Below are 13,599 nucleotides of genomic sequence, written 5' to 3' on the forward strand. Positions count from 1 at the left end.
CGGAAGTGATTTTCATTATCGCTATTTCGTCTGCGTTGCAGGCGACTCTTGAGACGAGGTAGGAGCGTTTCTTTCACGCATGCATGTGTCTGTGTATGTGCGTGTGTTTGTGTGTGTGCATGTGTGCGTGCGTGTTGAGTGTGTTCTTACATTCGAGTCGGTTCCTGCTTGATCAGTGAATGCCACAAAGCTCCTAATGTATGACAATTGCTAGAACTATAAAGACTACCCTTCAAGTGGTAATGTAAAATGACCGTTCGCTACTTTTGAAGCGATCTGCTTGCTGAGGAGAGCTTAAAAACTTGAAATTGACTTGAAATAGTGCAGGGGCTCGCCAAGCACACTCCTATCTTATTGCACCGCACACCGGTAATAATGATGGGAGAGGAGTGAAACGTGCTACGAATGCAAATTTCTTGGATGTGGCGGTCGTTTCCAGATTCATGTGGGCCGTTTATTCTTGGTGATACATTGTATAATAAAAGAGATTTTCAGGATCGGCGGAGTCATTGCCTCTTGTATTACTCGTATCTTTTCTTAATGGCCAATCTGGTGCTGTCTGCTATAAATTTGATACTTAGATTTCAGCGCACACTTAAATATGTGTACTCCCTGCGTTAGTGTATTGTATAATACGCATTTTTTTAACCATTCCTAACGCCTAGGTATGAGAGTAGCTGCGCCGCAGAACACCTATCATGCATTGTCGAGCTCAGCTGAGGCTGGCTGAAGCCACAGCGACAGAGCAAGATAGGGATGGATAAATGTGTTAATAAAAATTGTACAGCTTAGCTTATCAATGCGCCTGGCACGTCGTTCCAGATATATAGAGGTAATATACGAAATATTTGAAACAAAGAGAGTAAAGAAAAATGACAGAACGAAAATAAGTCTGCATGCGTTAAACCTCCTTTAAGTACACATCCGCAAAAAAAAAAAAAAATAATAGGAAGAACAAGAGAAATACCCAAGGAAAGAAAGAAATAAAGTAAGGAGATAAGACTTTCAACCCAAGCACACATATGTGAATTCAGACAAACTTCACAGGCAGTAATGACCAAAATGGAAATAAGGTTCATTTGCGCGAAATAATACCTGACACTTCAAAATGTCCCTTTTACTATCACCTACGTTTATTTTTTTTTGTATTAAGGCATAATTATATGGAAGCCAGATTGAAAGCGCTTCTCATGATGCTGTTCCATTTTACTTATGCCATGGATGGACATGACAGTCCAACGGTTAAGTGGACGCAACACATGCTAACCTTGGGCGCTGCTGCAGTCAGTCTGGTCGGAAGAAGTAGGCGCAACACGCCAGTGTCGTCTATAGGAAAATGATAAGGTTTTACCTCTGACCGCCAAGTGGTCACGTCCACCATCATCATGCTTTGAAGCAGGACATCACTTTTGTCAACGCACCACTTGCCCATGTGCCGAGTGGGAACTGGGCCGACCTCGTGATGTCAGAATAAATTAAAAGGGCACAAAAAATTAAAATAATATTGAAGGCATGGACTTTGTGTCCGTTTATTCTATCCGCGCTTTCTTAATTTATTCTGTATCATGAACCAACTCGCCCTACAACACGTCTGGTGACGTCGGCACTTATTAACGGAGCTTTGTAACATGAAGCAGCTGGCCAGCACTCTACGAACGCTGAACCGGCAGCAACTCAAGCGGTGGTAACCGCTGGTCTCGTAAGCATGACCATGTTTTTTAGCGTTCTTGCGGCATGAGAGGGGACGCTCTTACTTGACTTTTTTGCCGAATCTAATTTTATGCGCTGGGATACAAGAACACGAAATTGCAGTTAAACATTGGGCAATCAGTTGTAGTCCGTGGTGTACTCAGCACTAGATTTGTTAGAAAAGTGAACGAGTGCGGAAGCGAAAGGCTATAAAATCTATGCCGCTTATGTGTAAAATAGTTGGAAATGCGCAGTGGCTTGAGTTTCGGTAGATAAACGGACGTGCCAGCACTGGTTTACGGATGGCATGACGGCAGCAATCATGCCAAACAAAACACACGTGGAACACAAGAAAACCAGACGATGACAAGGACCGTCCTTGCTCTCGTCCTCGTCTCCTATTTTCTGTCGCGTGCGTCCGTTGTCAGTTGCCGTCGTGCTTGAGTTTGTGGCGCGAAGTACCTTGTGCTACGTCCCCGCAGGCAACGGCCAGTGAGCTGGAGTCGAGAGAAGACGTTCGACAGACAGTAGACCTGCAAGTAAAATATCGTTCCCTGGATTTAAAGGGACACCACATTTTCCGAGCATGGTAAGTAAACCACACCACAGGATAGGTGATGCCGTGGCGGACACTTAAGCCAACAATACTCACTCGCCTGTAGCACTGAACGGAAGATGCCTCTCTAAATATCAGCCATTCTTTCCCGTGGCGTCTTCATTGTCTGTCTTCTTTCAACGCACCTGATTACAGTTTTGTTCTTTATTAGCTGTGCTCAAGATAATGTTAGTGCCTGTAGGTGGTGCCCACTATTACGCTAACATGATATTAGTGCCCGAAACGATGATCTCAACAGAAACAACTGTAATCTTATTGGGCTATGGGGACACACTACATGCCAGCTCTATAAGTAAACGTGTTCCCAAAAATTGTTCGTGCATGTTCTTTCTCTCTGTTTTTTTTTTCCGTCTGTCAACCTCCTCTTTACCTTCAATTAATATATCCTTGGGCAGCAAGCCGGATAATCTTCTTCCGGTTAAGCTCTTATCATTTCCTTCTCAGCTCCTCTTTCTCTCTACAGACCGTTTCCTTAAAAAAGAAGTTAGAAAATTGCTAGCAAATGGTATGATTATTCAATTATTAAACTTTGTAGAGAAACATAAAAAAATCCAGTGTATATAGAAATGGAACAAACACTTTAAATCCTTGCGCCTCAGTTATGCCGCGTCGACCCTGGTGCTGGGCTCTCTCGTTCAGTTTCCTACCGAATGCTGTTTTCAGGCCTTCATCACACTCGAGTGCAGTCACTTTGTGTCATGGCGCGCGAAACAATGGGCACCACGTGGAATGCCAAGGATGTGCTGCGCTCAAGAATGTGGTAACGCGATCTTTTGAGCAGAGCCGCTGTGCCAGTTCAAAGTCAAGGAACTGTGCACTATGTGAACTTCTAAGCTGGGTAGCCACCCAGCTTAGAAGTTGGATTTCTGCCTGTGTGTGTGCGATTTGTTTGCTTCATGCGGATGTATTCTAAGCAAGTGAATTCTGTCAGAAGTGGGGCACAGCGGAGTTCGCAGAGAACCGACGCAAAGTATGCACATTCTCAGGCGTAACGGATAGCGTAAGAGTCACATATTGTTACCAAATACGCAGGTGCCTTAAGTGCAGCCCAATACGATAAAAAAACGAGAAAAACAACCGGAAAGAAAACGCCCACAGACCGGATAGAGTTCAGTGGATAGAACGGATAGAATGCCCACACAGAATGATAACTAAGCACTGTTTATTTCTGCCGGTCTGGGACCGTATTCACAGAGCCTTGCCTTCGTAATTTCTCTTTGTTCTTAGCTGGCCACCTTCCCAGACAATATGCCCAACATCAGGTTTGACTGGAATTGCTTTTAAGGACAATTGCAGCTTGAGCGACTTTTGTGAATGCGGGACCTGCTGGGTTATGAAGATACGGTGGAAAATCGGGGGTTTAGAGAAATTTCAAGCCGCTCCTATGGCTTATTTGCTCAATATCCTCCAATGTTATGGAAATAATAAATAAGAAAGAAATATTTGTTCTATACAAACGTTTCAACAAAATTATAAAAGTATATAAGTGCTAGCTTCGTTACACACGTGCATTAGTTTCGCAACCCTCAAATCAGTCAACACCATGATTAGCAGTAAGTTCGCTTTTGTTGCGTTTTTACCCCCTCCATCTTCACGTATTTACGACAAATAAAATTGTATTGTAAGGCGATTTCCCTATAACATAGCTCACCATCGGTCATCTCCTGTTCAGGAAGTCGTTTTCTGTATCATCTTATGCTACAAAATAATAAATGTTTAGACAAAAACATTCGCAGGTTGCCGCTACAAACGATCTAAAGTGCTTGCTTCAGAAAGGAAAAAAAAAAAAAACACTTTTCATTGTGCAGTACGAACGTGGCAGAAAATAGGCTGTTGCAAGAAAGCGCTTCTTGAGCATGGTGCCCCGCGGATCAGCATGACGTCGCACCTATGGCTGGCCCACAGTAACGCATGCTCGCGTGGCCTCATAAACGTTTAAAGACACAGCAACCCAATCAAAAGTAAATGAAAGGATATCTACAGCCATGGTTAGTCTTCTTTTGCAAACACTATGCCAGTGCTATTTTTTTGTTAACGTTAAGAATTTTCATTCGGTATCCCTTACTTCCTTTTTCAACCGGGATATGTTCGGTATGCATTGTTTAAAAGCAGCTGAGACCACACATGTTGTGAACTTTCCCAGCACACACATTAGGAACAAGCAGGCTTCAGCGGTTCCTCCGGCTCTGAACTCGTTTGCTGCAGGGACAGCAGGCTGGCACAGCGCACACTGTCGAACTAATTGCTTGCTTTGTCCTGAGACAATGGCGATTCCTTTTCAAAAGCAGCTCCTTCTTTGCGATACAGACTAAGCTGTCCTCGTAAGCTGCACTATTATTTGCTTTGCACTTCAGGATGCATTCACACACGACACCGCTCAAAGGACGGAAACGGTGGACGGACACAGCGAGCTCAGTTTCGAGCTTTTAACTGCCAAAAAGTAAAAATCCCAACCCAAGAAGACGAGCACATACACATACACGAGGCACATGACAGGCGCTCCATGTCTCCGGCCTCATTTTCTAGAGCTCAGACTTTTACTTCTTCCTGATGAATGAACTCGCCCAAGAAAGCATTTTTTAACTGCTGTCGCAGTAAGCGCCATCTGTGAGAAGTATCAAGTGCTGCGGTTCCTGTGTTGCAGTCACTTATTGTTTAGCCATGGCTCCTTTCTTGGGGAATTTGAACTTTTTCAGCCTTATTAAGTGAAGTTCTAGGCGTTATATGATTTTACGGCGTACATAATTTCACTAATTTGTGCAGCTTGAAGCAAATCATGTCAGAAATTGAAATTTGCATTTGAGTCACAGCCTTCTTTAGCCTGCAATTTATCGCGTTCATGTTCGTCCGCGTAGACTGCGCACCTTAAATAGACACTGAAGGAAAATATTAAATCGAGCTGGATTGAAACATAAAGCTTCTGTAATAATGAATTCGTCATTCGTAGGAAGAACTGAGCTTTTGCAAGATAAGAAATGACGAAAACGAAAAACAGGAGTTGCAACACCTGTTGTGGAATATGGTACCGCGAAGTTGACGTCAGCATTAGCTGAACCATAGAGTTTGGCCTGATTCACCTACAGCGGCATAGAGGAGGTCATGTGGAGATTACCTCAACTCGCCCGTTTGGACGTGGTTGGTCCCGATTGAGGATCAGCAGCGGCATCGTTGCATACGATTTTCTACGCAACAAATTGCACTGGCGCGCACATAAAAAAGCAAAACATCGTAGATAAAGTTCTGGACGAATAATATGTCGTTCTAGCTATACATATTATTTACGTTTAGCTTTAATTTGTGCAGTCCTATGTAAATACATGGGAACGCAGAAATCGTTTTTAGCAGAACCACTGCGTCAGGTTTCATGACGTTTCTTGTATATATAAAAAGGAAAAAGTCGAAATCTAAGGATTGTAGGAAGGAAACTTCTTATTTAGTCTGTCGATTTTCTAAAAATGAAAATTGTTGCAAATGGCGAAACTATAAAAGAAACACAACTATCAAGCTCTGTAATCTATCAATGAAGAGGGGTATCACAATTCTGTGAGCTGAACCTAATAATATATATAAAGCATACAAATCTGATGTATTATAAACTGCTTTGCGACATACCAATAACTTGTGAGTAGGCATTTTGCAATGCCCTTGTAAACATTGTAACAAATTCACATACATGCAAATTCATAAAGCAACTTTGTGAGCTTCAGATGTTCTAACGGAATTAGTTTACAGAAGTGGGATATTTGTTTTCGGTGCAGAGTTGCGGGTTTGAAAACCTTGTGCTTCTGTTTCTTAAGCTTACCGATTTTTTGCAATTCTCGTAAAACATTCCAGGCCCTAAATCAGAATCCCAATTCATATTGTCACTGCAATTGTACTTTCTCTCTAATGCAACAAACTTCACTCAAATATATCATGCTTTTGTCTTATAATATAGTAGCAGTTTCGCCCGAAAGGCGAAGCATCGCGATCGATGCTTCGCCTTTCAACAAGCTTGGTGTCAGCGCGCACAAGTAAACACGAACACATCACACTCGATGAGCGCGGACACTCGCTGTCGAAACGCTGGTGTGAGCAGGCGCGAATGAATTCGCGCGGAGGCGGGGTTAGCTTACTTGTGTGTAATTAATTTAATGCATACTGTGTTCAATAGCTTTCTTGTGTTAACGAACACTGTATTAGAAAGTGTTAGTTGCAGCAGCCGTGCTTACGCAGGAAACCCGCGGAGGCGACAGTGCGCATGCGCAGTATGCAGGAGCACGCATAGTCTCTTGCGCGCGCCCGCAGCTTTTCAAAAGCTGCGTAGCGTCCGCTGCGGGCTGGGCGGCCATCGCGGGACGTTCTCGCGTGTTCTCGCGTGTTCTCGCGTGTCTGAATATATGACTCCGGCTTGGGGTTTGACTTAGTGGTGGCTGATATTGGCTGCACAGTTTCAGAAGCTGGCATATGGCGGCGCTGAGTAGCACACTACCGGCTCCTGCGCGTGCAAATCAGCAATCCCCTTCCCAACTTTTGCGCACGGCCAACTATTACCGTTTCGTGCGCGCTCGCTTCACTACGTACGCACGACCTCAGGCGCTGCGGACGTGGGTGGTTGCGGACGCCCAAATAAAACTGTCTGTGGTCTGTTTTAAATGTGCGCACTGTTTATTATGTTGTCTACAGACCACCGCGAGGTAATGTATAATACTTTTTTTTCGGTTTTTCGCGAAATGTTCAAATTATATCGTTGAATCTCAGTCTAAATCGATTTGGGTTGGCGATTTCAATATAGACATGTTGGTTGACTGCAGTGTGACCCGTGATTTCGAATTGCTGTTAAAATCTTATGGGTGTTTCAGCGTAATCAGTATTCCTACCAGAATTACCCGCGATACGTGCACGTGCCTTTACTTGTTTATTACTAACTACAGATCAAATAATGTTACATGTGGAACTACTTCATTCAGCTTGAGCGATCGCATGCCTGTATTCTTCACTGTTAAACGGGAAGTTAAAAGGTCCTCAGAACGAGTTTTCTTCTCACAAAATATTTTGGAAGATCGGCTCGTACGGTTTGGCGATGACTTCACGTGATTTGGGATAGTGCTATTGCGTCTACAAGTGCCAATCAAGCTTACGACGCTTATGTGGAAACTTTAATTCCTTATTATGATAAATATTTTCCTCCCTATCCTAAAGCATCCCCTCCATCAAGGATACGTCTGCCCTTCGTAAAAAGTAATTTGTTTTTCAATAGTTATGCAATAAATTCATCACATCCCGGGACCCTGATGACTTATGAGTGCTCAAATAATTTCAAAGGGGCTTAATTAAAAAATTACATGCTGCGAAAACGGCGTTTTATAAAGTCTTTCGCAGTATGCAGTCATGATAGCAATAAGACATGATACTGGCTTAATAATTTGCTCAATGGAGTGCCAAATCCACCGGCAGGTTTGTGTATAAGTTCTGATGAAGTAAATATACGGGACCAGAAGTTGGCCGACTGTTTAATAATTATTTTTATAATCTACCTAAGCGCAATGTGAATGGCGACGCATGCCGCTTCATTACAAGGAACTGTACGCATTCAATTCTTTTGCGTCCCACAACCAATTCAGAAGTAACTTTAGTGTTTTTCTGCGCTAAGTAACATCAACGCCTGCGATGCTGATAACATTAAAATCAAGCCTGTGAGATTTGTAATTGACCTAATCGCTCCAGTACTAACCCATATTTGCAATATGTGTCTTTGTACAGGAATGTTCCCGCATTGAATGGAGATTGCGAAAGTGGTTACACTGTTTAAAAGAGGGGACGAAGCTGCACTATCTGATTGTAGATCTGTGTCTATTATCTCTATATTTCCCAAAGATATGGAAAAAATATTTTGTTGAATATCTTACTTTCTGGACAAGCATAATTTGATAACTAAACATCAGTACGCTTTCCGCATAAATGTCAACACAGCTTGCTTTGCTTGAACAAAAAGAACTTAGTCTGAACAACCTTGAGCAACGTTTGCTGACTATTTTATTCTATATGTCATAATCACTCGCTTTGTAAATTAAACTGCTATGGTATACGTGGCATCGCGCTTGACTCGATTAGGTCATATCTAGACTGACTGGACAGACAGGCTCAGTTCCGGAGACGTCGACCGAGAGCTTGAACTGGTGGACTGGGAGGAGAAGGCCAAGCAGGCCCAGGGCCTTATTTGAGCCCGTTCCCCCAGCCACCTCCCCTTTCCCCTTCCACTTTTCAATAAGGTTTACGAGCACCACAGGTCATATTTAGATTATAGACAGCAGTTTGTACAAATAAATAGTTTTATGTCTCAAGTTCGGTCGGTCAATGTAGGTGTTCTCCAGGGCAAACTTTTAGCGCCCCTTCTTTTTAATATTTTTGTAAGCGATCTGGTAAACATTGACGTTGATGCGCGCTATGTAATCTATGCCGATGAGACCACGTTATTTTTTCGTCTACACGCTCTGCCGAATTGATTACAAGAGCTAATGTAGTTTTGAATAAATTGCAGGCATGCTAACATGATAACAGTGTGACTATTAATTTGGGGAAGTCTAAAGCGGTGTTATTTCGCGCTGAGAGCACGCCAATTACTTTCTAGGAAGATTTAATAATGAACAACGCTAAAATGGAACTTGTACGTTTTGTAAAAAGCTTAGGTGTACTTTTTTAAATCATGCCATGACCTGGCACAGCCACATAGATTTTCTTGCTCGTAATCTCTCACAAATCACTGGAATCCTTTATTCCTTAAACTACCTTCCTCGTTCTATTAAATACTTAATACATAATCCCTTTTTCCGAGCCATTTAAATTATTGTTGCCTTGTCTGGGGTACGACCTGTGAAACTGATTTGAACAAATTGTACACTCTGCAAAAGAAGACCCTCCGCGCTATTTAAAAAAGAAAACCATATGATTTCGCTTCAGCATCTTTATTTGGAGAACTTAAGGCACCGAAAGTAAAGAGCCTTTTAAAGTACCGCTTAGTACTTCCGTATAACAATGAGCAGGAAAGAGGCTTAAACTACATGAATTATGTGGCTACCTTGAAGCCACATGAAGCTCCTTACTATTCTGGAAAGCCAGAGTATTGGCATATACAAAAATCGCGCACAAACTACGGATCGCAAATGTTGCGCTCTTGGCTACTTCGGTTACCAAATGTGACTGTTAGTGAAGCTGATAATGTGTGTTGTTCTCCTCTTCCTTATATTCTTGCCTTTTCTGCCGTATATGAGTTGTACGCCATTATCTAAGGTTAGAAAGTGCACTGAGATGTCGTCCTTCCACCCCCCCCCCCCTTTTCTATGCGTCTGTTTCTTTCTCATCTGTGATGTTGATGTACGGTATGTCGTAGTGCCTGAATTGTAAGCAATTAGAAAAAAAAACGATTTCCGCTCTGCTGCTCCTTTTAGCCACTAGTGCTGCTAGTGCTACTAGAAACAATGACTAAAGAAAATACTGGGAAGAGGGGGCATTGGTAGGTGGCACTGAAGGCCCTCTAGAACACTTATGTCAGCCCTTTTGCATGGTAAGATCCTTCAATGTTTTTCATTCTTATTGTTGTAGCAGCACAATTCTTCTTGTGCTACGCCAGAATAAAGCGGATACTTGGCCGTTTTCTTGCAAGGAAAAACAGGAACACTTTCCCAGGACCACCCATGGAAATGGAGACAAAAGATGTGGAGCGCGGTGTCGCTAAACGTCACCTGAGTTGAGTATACGGCGTGGACGGGATTCACGTACGCGTCCTTCGGCGTGTTTGTAAGCTTTAACGGTTGAAAAAATTCATCAAATACAAAAAATCTGAAGCTTCAACCATGTGCCTTAGTTCTCTTAACACATTACGCTTTTTTTTCTTTATTTCAGAGCCTCGCCTTACCCTTAACCTGAAGGAAACTTCAGTGGCAGCTGCCTGAGGTAATTCATTTTGTATTCCGGACGGTTCAGGCTGGTCGTTGTTTCTGCCTTAGGAACATTGTAGTCGTTTGAAAGACCCAGTTGAAAATGTGTGCCACTCAGAAACTACATTCAGAACGTGCAGAGAAAGGATGTTCGGCAAACTGACTCGTTTTAAAAAGAAAACAGCGGAGACGAGTTCTGCAGTCGCGAAGCGGCATGCGGGAGCCGTTCTGGCACGTCGAAGGAAGTTTTCAGACAAAATTGAAGAGCGGGTGGTCGCGAGGGCTCGAAGGACAGGGTTCTCATCTCAGATTCGAAAAGCGAAACCGTGTCGCGGGCGTCCGTGTGGCCCACTAGCACGCAAACGTCAACAACGCGTACGGAAACTCGAACGCTACGGCTTGAACGAACGATTTACTTTAAGGGTTGTTTGAATAACTTGTCGCTGACATCTGCTCAGGTTACAAGTTGTTGAGCGAACTAAGAATGATAGCACGATAGAAAATGCACCCATTGGTAGCAATAAAGCAGACTTCTAAAGGTGCGCAAAGAGTCCACATTGCTTCCACCGTTACGTTGCTCTTGAAGAAAGTTTTCGTTCAAACACTACTACAGGAAATTGTGGCGTTGCTTTCGTTGAACAGCTGTTGTAAAGAGGCTTACTGCCTGGATTTATTGGACATCTTGTGCGACTTTGGTAAACAAACCCACCATTACTCCCTTTTTCTTTTCGCTTTTTGAAGTTGGTTTGCTGTATCTATTTGTCGTTCAGCGCTTAGTTAAAGCAGTTAAGCGTTCGAGCTTCTCGACAGATACCTTTCGTCACGCATTTTTCGGCGCATAAATAGATCACGACACCTTCATTTATGCACGTGTTGCCAGATTGAGGTGATATTCAAACAAGAGTGGTTTTGAGAAACATATTGTCTAAGCACTTCTCTAAACAGTGAAAACGTAGTTCCTCGATGCTAAGCGATGCTAGTGCCCCAAGATGAACGTAAAACTTGCCGGTGCAAAATCGGCGCATTCGCTACTCAGAACTACACTTCCTCCGCTACGTATAGCTACGCTATGCGTAACGGCGCTGCTGTTGGCACGCCAAGCTTCAGCTTCAGTTACCCATGCAGGAATCTGAACAGGTTGCTTAATATCATGGCACTTTGTACTAGAAAGTTTAGTCACAAAAACGTTGACTGTGATTCGACGTCAGCACTTTTAAAGCGAAGCTTTATTTTCCTCTCTTTCCCACTTTGCGGCTGCTTGATGCTGGCTGATGCTGTTTTGCCGATATAGAACATGGGTTAGTGGGTATTTACCAATGGTTGTCTGCATGAATAGACGACTTGGGTCACTGGGTATTTGCAACTTAGCGTGTGCCGCTGGGTATTTAAAAACTCTTGGCCGATCCCCCAGAATGGGTACGTGCCACTGAGTATACTGCCCGATTTAGATAACAGAAATAGGGAGCAGGAAGTGCGAAGAAATCGGCAACGAAAGCAGCTGAATGTCGAGAAAGAAAGGAGTAAAGGGAACAAAACGAGCCAGCAACCTGCATGGAGGGAGGGGCGTTGGGCTGCAGAGCAGTGAAGCAGTCGGCTATAGAAGCAGCCGAGTGTTAAGAAAGAAACCACAGAAACCGTGAGATTCAGCGAGTCGGTATGAATTCATGGCGTCTGCACTTCAGCATGTGCTTTTCTGTCGCGTCCTTCGTTTTCCCCCGTATAGCGTTCCCTTACGCTGTTTAGGTATCAAGAAGAAATTGAGTAAACAAAAGGAACCATAGCGTGCATTAAGCGAGAAGCGTTAAGGTGTACTTATATATTCACGTATCCTCGGGCTCATGTGGCATTAGAGAGGGGAGTGGCAGTGTGTGTCGTTATTACACAATGAGATTTCCGATATTTATGTAATGTTAGCTAAGGCTTCGCGAAAATGTTTATTGTTAGAAATGGCTATAATTTCTACAGGAATATATGCAGGGTGTTTCACGTAACTTGAACCAAGGATTTAAAAAAAAAGTGGTAAACCGCAGCTGAATGAAACCAATGGCATATGGTTTGCCATCTCGTAGCGCTCCTTAGGGTATTATATTACGTTTAACTAGTTAACTGAGATCAATTATGCAACATTTTTAATATTCACTTTAGGGGCCAAGTACGTTTTGTTATGTGGTAGAAGGGATTTAGAAACAACCGATCCGATTACTTGTGGCAACGTGCATGTTGCACTGTAATTCTTTCTCGCGTTTAAGGAAAGCCCGCGAAATACGAAATAAAACCACGCGACTGCGCTCATGAGCTATCGTATTGCGGCGCTCTCAACCCTGCTTTGAACGAAAGAACCGGGCGCGCAGACCGTGGCGAAGTGGGTGGCGCGGCTCTAGGCATCGGCGCATAAAACGGGATCGGTCGTTTCTGAACCACCTCTACAACGTAACGAAGCGCACTTGGCCCTGAAATGACTATTAAATTTTTTAAAAAATTTATGGCAGCTACTTAACTAATTAAGCGGAATATAAACATATTTTGAGGAGCGCCACATGACGGCAAACCATATGTCGTTGGTTTCACCCAGCTGCGGTTAACCACTTTTTCAAAATCCTTGGCTCAAGTTACGTGAAACAAACTGCAGACGTGAAGAATGAGAATGAAGCGAAGACATTTCCGGAAGTGTGGCTAATCCCCCCCCCCCTTGTGGGTACGAGCCATGTTTTGGAACAACAACAACAACAACAACAACAACAACAACAACAACAACAACAACAACAACAACGACGACGACGACGACGACGACGACGACGACGACGACGACGACGACAACAACAACGACGACAACGACGACGACGACGACGACAACGACGACGACAACGACAACGACAACGACAACGACAACAACAACGACAACAACAACGACAACAACAACGACAACAACAAACATTGCTTATCAGCCATTCCCAAGTATGCGTGGGATCCGCCGATTTTTTTTCCTTTTTATCCATGGCTCGCTGACTTGAACTACAGTGTGGCATTGTTATATTTATTAGTTTTCTAGGCATTGTTTTCAATCACTTACTGATTTTAGCATTATAGTGTCTTTTTTTAAATTTTGCTTACTGTATAACGAAAAGAAATTGAGTAGCCGAGGTACTTAATTCTTCAGAGCAACAAAGCTATATCAGAACAAAACAGAAAGCGAGAGCTGCTGAAAGCACATTTGAAGTGTGAAATATTGTTCGATAGCGTATAACGAAGCCAGTGTATTTTCACGCAGACTAGGAGGGATAGGATTGAGGGATAGTTAAACGAGGTTAGTGGATACATAATCACCGTATTCACAGGGAACAGTGCTGGAGGCGCCATTTGATGTTGGCGGTATAGGGC

General features: G+C 43.3%; 1 long non-coding RNA gene across 1 annotated transcript in view; it reads left to right on the forward strand.

The window, feature by feature from the left end:
- LOC140215931 (uncharacterized) overlaps positions 1–13,599 on the forward strand; it is a 423,058-nt gene that overhangs the window by 11,293 nt on the left and 398,166 nt on the right. Inside the window, exon 2 of the long non-coding RNA XR_011892526.1 lies at positions 10,187–10,237. This is a non-coding gene — a long non-coding RNA (uncharacterized lncRNA). The remainder of the gene's footprint in view (positions 1–10,186; positions 10,238–13,599) is intronic.

The sequence above is a fragment of the Dermacentor andersoni genome, chromosome 2, assembly GCF_023375885.2.
Source record: "Dermacentor andersoni chromosome 2, qqDerAnde1_hic_scaffold, whole genome shotgun sequence".
Taxonomy (NCBI): domain Eukaryota; kingdom Metazoa; phylum Arthropoda; class Arachnida; order Ixodida; family Ixodidae; genus Dermacentor; species Dermacentor andersoni.